Source organism: Schistocerca cancellata, chromosome 5, assembly GCF_023864275.1.
Source record: "Schistocerca cancellata isolate TAMUIC-IGC-003103 chromosome 5, iqSchCanc2.1, whole genome shotgun sequence".
In the NCBI taxonomy this organism is placed as follows: Eukaryota; Metazoa; Arthropoda; class Insecta; order Orthoptera; family Acrididae; genus Schistocerca; species Schistocerca cancellata.
In genome coordinates, this window is record NC_064630.1 from 172,382,770 (window position 1) to 172,389,878 (window position 7,109).

Sequence of the window (7,109 nt, forward strand, 5' to 3'; positions counted from 1 at the left end):
AGCTCTGTGAGCGACAGTGATGTGTGGCGCTGGCGAGTGAGCGAGTCGGTACGACGAAGGTGCGTGGGCAGCTGCTGCGGCGTGTTTCGCCGTTTTAATGCAGATCTGCTGCCGATGGTGACTGGGATTTCCTGGAGATCTGAAGGACAGATTTCCTTCGCGTCTGTTACATGTTACTCAAAGTGAACGAACTGGAGTCGGCGAATTGGTTTTTGGTGGCTTCTGTTCACGTTAATTGAATACCCCAATGCACTGAAAACTATCTTGGTTGTTTCGGTTATTTGCCACTGTACTTGATCGGGGCGCCTGATATGTTGATGGTATTTAAGAGCACAAGCAATAGACATGAAGCCGTGCTTAATGCGTAGCTAGACGTCACGCCAAATAGTACGTAGGTCTGTGCCTGACATTCGAGAGCGGGCCGAAGTAATTTTCTTATTTCCTGTTCCTATGTTATTGTATCGGGCAATGGCCTTGCCGCAGTGGATACACCGGTTCCCGTGAGATCACCGAAGTTAAGCGCTGTCGGGCGTGTTCGGCACTTGGATGGGTGACCATCCAGGCCGCCGTGTGCTGTTGCCATTTTTCAGGGTGCACTCAGCCTTGTGATGCCAATTGAGGAGCTACTTGACCGAACAGTAGCGGCTTCGGCCAAAAATACCATCATAACGACCGGGAGAGCGGCGTGCTGACCCCACGCCCCTCCTGTCCCCATCCTCCTCTGAGGATGACACGGCGGTCGCATGGTGCTGGTAGGCCACTAGTGGCCTGAAGGCGGAGTGCTTTATGTTATTTTATTTCTTTGTTCTAGAGAATTGGCTAATCAAATTTAAAGAGCCGTTACTGGGCAAGTGCTCATCTACGTTAGACAGACTTGGGTTCATTGGCGCCGTGTATAATTAAAGGTTTATTTATAACCAGTTGGGCAGATATGTTTGTCTATCTGATGCGGCAGAATGTTGTCTGCCGCTAATGTGTTTATGTTTCAGATCATTGGCAATGGTCGACGCGTGCAAACACCTATCGGGGTATCACCGTGGAAGAGGGAAATTTAAGGACACGGATCGTGTCTGTGGTTACGTTTTTAGTGTCCGGCAATTCCATCTTTCCGGTGGAGCGTTGTGATTTTCTGGAAGCATAATTGTAGCCCAAAGTTGAGAATAGCTCCATTTTACCTTCTCGTCTGTGAATCTCCTCTATCTGGTAGCACCTTTCGGTCTGCTCGTGTCCATCACTAATTTTCAACGTAACAAAATTGTAATGGCTCCATATTAATATGCTATTATTATGTATGTGAACCTCGTTCCTGTGAATAATACTAAAGAGAAGCTTAGTCGAGTGCATTAATCTGATAATACTTTAATTTCTTAGAATTGATTAAATCAGTCCATGGAAGCAGTTTTATAATTTGATATGGAAGCCAGTTCCTATGTAAATCATAAAGCATTCATTTATGTCAGTTAAATTTTATTAATGGGGTTTTATGAACATTGTTTTGATTAGTGACAATTGCTAGAGCAGATTTTGAAAGATCTGTGTCTGTATTTGTAATAAAGAAGTGTTTGGCAACTACAAACTGGTTATGTGTTTAATTTCGACGTGTTGGAAGGAATGATGCATCAATCGCCGAATGCAATTTTGCGAATGATGTCAGCAAATGGTAACTCATGACGAACAATTTATGACGAAGGTAGTGTGGAGTGACGAGGCCCAGTTTAAACTTAATGGATCTGTGAATCTGCCCATCCGCATGTTTATGTGGATAAAGCGGCCAGTCTACTAGGGTGTGGACTATCATCTAGGGGATCAGAAGGACCCTTTTCCTTTGATGCTACCGTCACTGGAGAAGTGTACCTGGAAATGTTACGCACATCAATTTTGCCAGGTATACGTGCGCTTTATGGAGTTGATGGAGAGGTATTCTACCAACAGGACGGGGCACCACCACACTACCACCTAGCCGTACGAACTTTCCTGGATGACAATTTTCCGGGGCATTGGACTGGACGAAGAGCGCCCATTGAGTTCCCTCCACGGTCGCCAGATCTAACCCCCATGGACTTTTACTTGTGTGAAAGATAACGTCTACCGACGAAAGCCACGCGCGCTGCAGATTATAGCGACATGTGCAGCGATCTCCACTGTAACACTGACTGACGTAGTTGCGGCGACCGCTCGTCGTTCTGTTGTGTGTATAGTCACCAACGATGAGCATTTTAAACATTTAAAGTCACCATGTGCTAAACTGAAGGTTGTATAAAATGTGTGATCAATTATTAAATGTAAAATAAACACATAAGTAATACTTTTCGTTCCTTGAATTGTGTATACATTTTTCTGGCGGACTCTGTATTTCATGACTGTAGAAATTTTTATACTTGTACTGATGTTTATTCTTTAGGAAGCTCTGGTGTGTTCCCTTGGATGATACCTATCGTAGAAACATTAGAAACACAGAATTTCCGAACTCTATGGACATCATGCGAAAGCAGGTTTACCGCAGTGACATTTCAGTCGGGAGAGAAACTTCGCTAACATAGCTGTAGATTTCATGCGTTGGCAATAATTTCGCTACAAACCACTCATAACGAATCATTTTTCCGAAAACTGGCACTTACAATTGATTGTGAATCAAGATACACTACAGGAATTTCACCGAACAAAGTTTCAAATAATTTTCTCACTTTATTTATTTATTTATTTATTTACTTATTTATTCATTCATTCACCTGACAGGCAACAAGTAGATATTGAAGGACAACGTTGTTTCAACATACATTGACAAAAACTCGTGTAGTAATCTTCGACAGACGTGGTAGATAAATGACAAACAAAGACGGAAAAATGAACCAATAATCGGGTTTCGAACTCGGTGCACAAAAGTGTCCAGTCACGACGCTACCCACTACCCCAGCGCTTCGGTTAAACTTGTTGTGCGCTACAAGGCGTATTAACTACCTCGAAATCCGGCCGGAGTGGCCGTGCGGTTCTGGGCGCTACAGTTTGGAACCGCGTGACCCCTACGGTCGCAGGTTCGAATCCTGCCTCGGGCATGGATGTGTGTGATGTCCTTAGGTTAGTTAGGTTTAATTAGTTATAGGCGACTGATGACCTCAGAAGTTAAGTCGCATAGTGCTCACAGCCATTTGAACTACCTCGAAAACCTTAGCCGCCGTTTTCTCAAAAACAGTCAAATGTCTACGGAAATGTCGAACACGTGTTTTGTTGTTGATGATGATGATGATGATGATGATGATGATGATGATGATGTACGGTTTGTGGGGCGCTTAACGGCGTGGTCATCAGTGCCCATACAAAGTCCCGGTTTTTACACAGTCAAATTTTCCCACAGTCCAGTCTAACCACTGTCAATGACGATGATCAAATGATGAGGACAGCACAAACATCCAGTCCCCGCGTAGAGAAAATCCCCAACCCTGCCGGGAATCGAAATCTGGATACCGTGATCCAGAGACAGCATGGCATACTTTGACCCCTCTTACAATGAGCCAAGTTTCTTGAAAATTGGGTGATGGCACTTGCCATGTTCTCGTACTTAGAGAGAAAGGAAAACACGCAACATCAGGGAACGAACTGGGGTGGAAGAAAAATTTATAACCGTAATGAAAATGAAGTAGAGAGGGCTGGGACATGTTGTAGCTAGACAATGGATGGTAGAAGAATCAATGGAAATACTGACGTCTGTGTCTTTAAAATACGATTGCGGCTGAAATCTGGAAAGAAAACATGCACTGGGAAATTTGGAAGAATACCTTACAAGTTAAATTTCACTAGTCTGAGTTTACTTAAAAACAGACTACAGCGGTGTCTCCGTCGATTTCAAACCTTCTGTCAGATTAAAACTGCGTGCCAGACCTGGACCCGAACATTCATCTCCGCGCGCAAATACTCTACCAGCTGATCTATCTAGGAACGTTTAAGACCTGGCTTCATAGCTCAGCCTGTGGAAGGTAAAAAAAAAACCAGGTTCGTATTCCGTTCTGGAACTTAGCTGCCACGAGGTTTTCAACAGTCCAGTACCCCGTAACCAGTTGCAGTCGTACTCATTTGATTTGGGAATTACAGTCTCTCAAATAAATTAGATTGTTACTTGATATGTCATTTTGACTTTTCGGTTAATTAATCTATACAGAGGGATCCAAAAAAATGTATCCACCGTTTAAAATACCATAACTTGCAAACTAATTGACGGAGTTGTCTCATTTTTGGTGAAAGTGTAGCTTGAAGTCCAACTTAAAGATATTACTGTAGGTGTTCGAATGGTCACCATTAACATCCACACACAGTCGATGCCGCCGAACTGCAACGTGTTCAGTTGGATATTTGCACATGAATGTACGATGGATTCTCGAAGTTCATTCAATGTGCGTGGCTTTTGTCGATAAACGACTTCCTTTAGTGTTCCCCACAGGTAAAAGTCCAGAGGAGCTAGGTCTGGTGAACGTGGTGGATACTCCACAGCAACTCTACGGCCTATCCATCTTCCTGGTAGATTTTCGTCGAGATACGCTCTAACACGATTTTGGTAGTGGGCTGGGGAACCATCTTGTTGAAAGTAAACTCTTCCGTCTCGATACAAGTCTCGGATGGCAGGTACAATGGATGTCTGAAGCTACTGAAGGTACACTTCACCGGTAACTGTGCCGTCAAAGAAGAATGGCCCAATCAAACCCCGGTAAGACAACCCACGTTACACATTTACTCCTGGCAAATTCACGGCTTTATCTACATGGACGTTCGGATTTTCGGCGGTCCGGTAGATGCAATTATGGCGATTTACTGTACCACTGAGTTTGAACTGTGCCTCATCAGACCACACAATCATCTCTGCAAACTCTTCATCGTTGTGCACCATGTTAGTAAACCACTCGCAGTACTCAATTCTACGATCTGGGTCGTCCTCGTTCATTGCGTGTAGCAGTCGTGGGCTGTAGCACTTCCAATTTGGTAACTTAAAAATTCGCCGAACACTTGAGCGACTCACTCCAGTTTCACGGGCACACTGTCTCACAGACTTCTGTGGTGAGCGAGTGGATTGTTGTAACACACGACTTCTTACCGTTACAGGTCGTCCAGATCGTTGTTTGTGTACATCTTTAACACAGAATTCGGCTTCAAATTTTTCTCGAATGCGACGAATCGTTAAACGTGTCGGTGGCTGTGTTTGATACTCATATGCCGTTGAACATCATTAATGTTTTCGTACTTAAAATACCACTTCAAAACTGACTTCCTTTCTTCGAATGTAAGCCTTGCGCCAGCCATGTTTACTCGAGTAACTAGGTGCAACTAAGAACAAAACGCTGACTATCTGGCGACTGTCATCTGACAAAACAAAACAACGCTTGTGTAGCGATTGCCGGAACTACAAACAATTACACTACCAAAGATGAGACAATTCCATCAGTTAGTTTGCCAGTTATGGACTTTTAAACAGTGGATACTTTTTTTTGGACCTCTCTGTAGAGTTTAAGCTTTGAGATCATTTAGTCGTACTAACGAAGTTAGGTTGCTCAAGCTTATTATTATTATTTGCACGATCTCAGTTAATTCCAATAATTCTGTCTTTACACAACAATTCGGAATATTCAGCACAATTCGCGTCAGCTGTTAGCGAATAGTGCAAACTTTCACACCTGTTCGGCGTTTCCTCCGTGGTCTTCCTCTTGGACCAGGGAAATTCTACTGCCGTATCCCTACCACTACGCCTTACTGTCCTCCTTTCACCGTTTCAGGGTATACACGTTCGTTAAGGCAATATTAGACAGCAAGATGTGTGTTTACTTTTCAATTAGCCACTGGGCGGCTATTCGCAGGTCTGACTCGACGGACGAAGATGATCGGAGGAGGAGAACGCTTGCCAATTACCGCCAACTCTCGGCGAGTGGGCGGAACGGCAGCGGCGAAACTAGACTGAGCGTTTGGCAGCCGGCCAGCAAGCCAGCATCAATTCACCGCGGCCTCGCTCGAGGGCTTATTTGTATTCCTATGTCTTCAGTACAGCGCGGCGGCTTTCGTGAGCTTCCTATTACTGTGTTTAAGCTTCAGCTCCGTTATCTCCGTCTTGCCGCTCAACCGTGCCATTCACATTGGAGAATGAATTTTTGTACCTGCACTCTGCTGCTTCTGACAGGGAAACCAGGCGGCAGTCAAATTTTTGCAATTTTTTAAAAATATTTATGGTACGTAAAATTCAGAGCTCTAATGTCGGTCCATCAGAACAGTTAGATGTAACTCTCAAAAACGCTCGAGAAAATCACTTCGAAGTTTTGAGGTGGCTTTAATAACCTTAAAATTTTTCGACAGCAGTGTGGTTCTGTAGTAGACGGCTTGCCTCCCATGTGGAGGGCTTGGGTTCGATTCCCAGCTGACATAAATTTTTAAGTATTATCTTCTTATGAGCACTTCCATGACTTTAAAATACATAAAGATGGAACAAAATTAAATTTGTAATTTTTAAAATTTGTTGTTGTTGCTGTGGTCTTCAGTCCTGAGACTGGTTTGCTGCAAAAATGGTTCAAATGGCTCTGAGCACTATGGGACTTAACATCTGTGGTCATCAGTCCCCTAGAACGTAGAACTACTTAAACCTAACTAACCTAAGGGCATCACACACATCCATGCCCGAGGCAGGATTCGAACCTGCGACCGTAGCGGTCACGCGGATCCAGACTAAAGCGCCTAAACCGCACGGTCACACCGGCCTGCATGGTTTGATGCAGCTCTCCATGCTCCTCTATACCGCGCAAGCTGCTTCATCTCCCAATACGTACTGCAGCCTACATCCTTCTGAATCTGCTTAATGTATTCATCTCTTGGTCTCCCTCTACAATTTTTACCCTCCACGCTGCCCTCCAATACTAAATTGGTGATCCCTTGATGCCTGCCGGCCGCTGTGGGCGAGCGGTTCTAGGCGCTTCAGTCCGGAACCAGATTCGAATCCTGCCTCGGGCATGGATGTGTGTGATGTCCTTAGGTTAGTTAGGTATAAGTAGTTCTAAGTCTAGGGGGACTGATGACCTTAGATGTGAAGTCCCATGGTGCTGAGAACCATTTGAACGTTTTGAACCTTGATGCCTCAGAACATG

At 44.4% G+C, this 7,109-nt stretch overlaps 1 pseudogene; it reads left to right on the forward strand.

Moving 5' to 3' along the window:
* Positions 1-464: 464 nt before the first annotated feature.
* Positions 465-582, forward strand: LOC126189966 (5S ribosomal RNA; annotated as a pseudogene).
* The last annotated feature ends 6,527 nt before the right edge of the window (positions 583-7,109 follow it).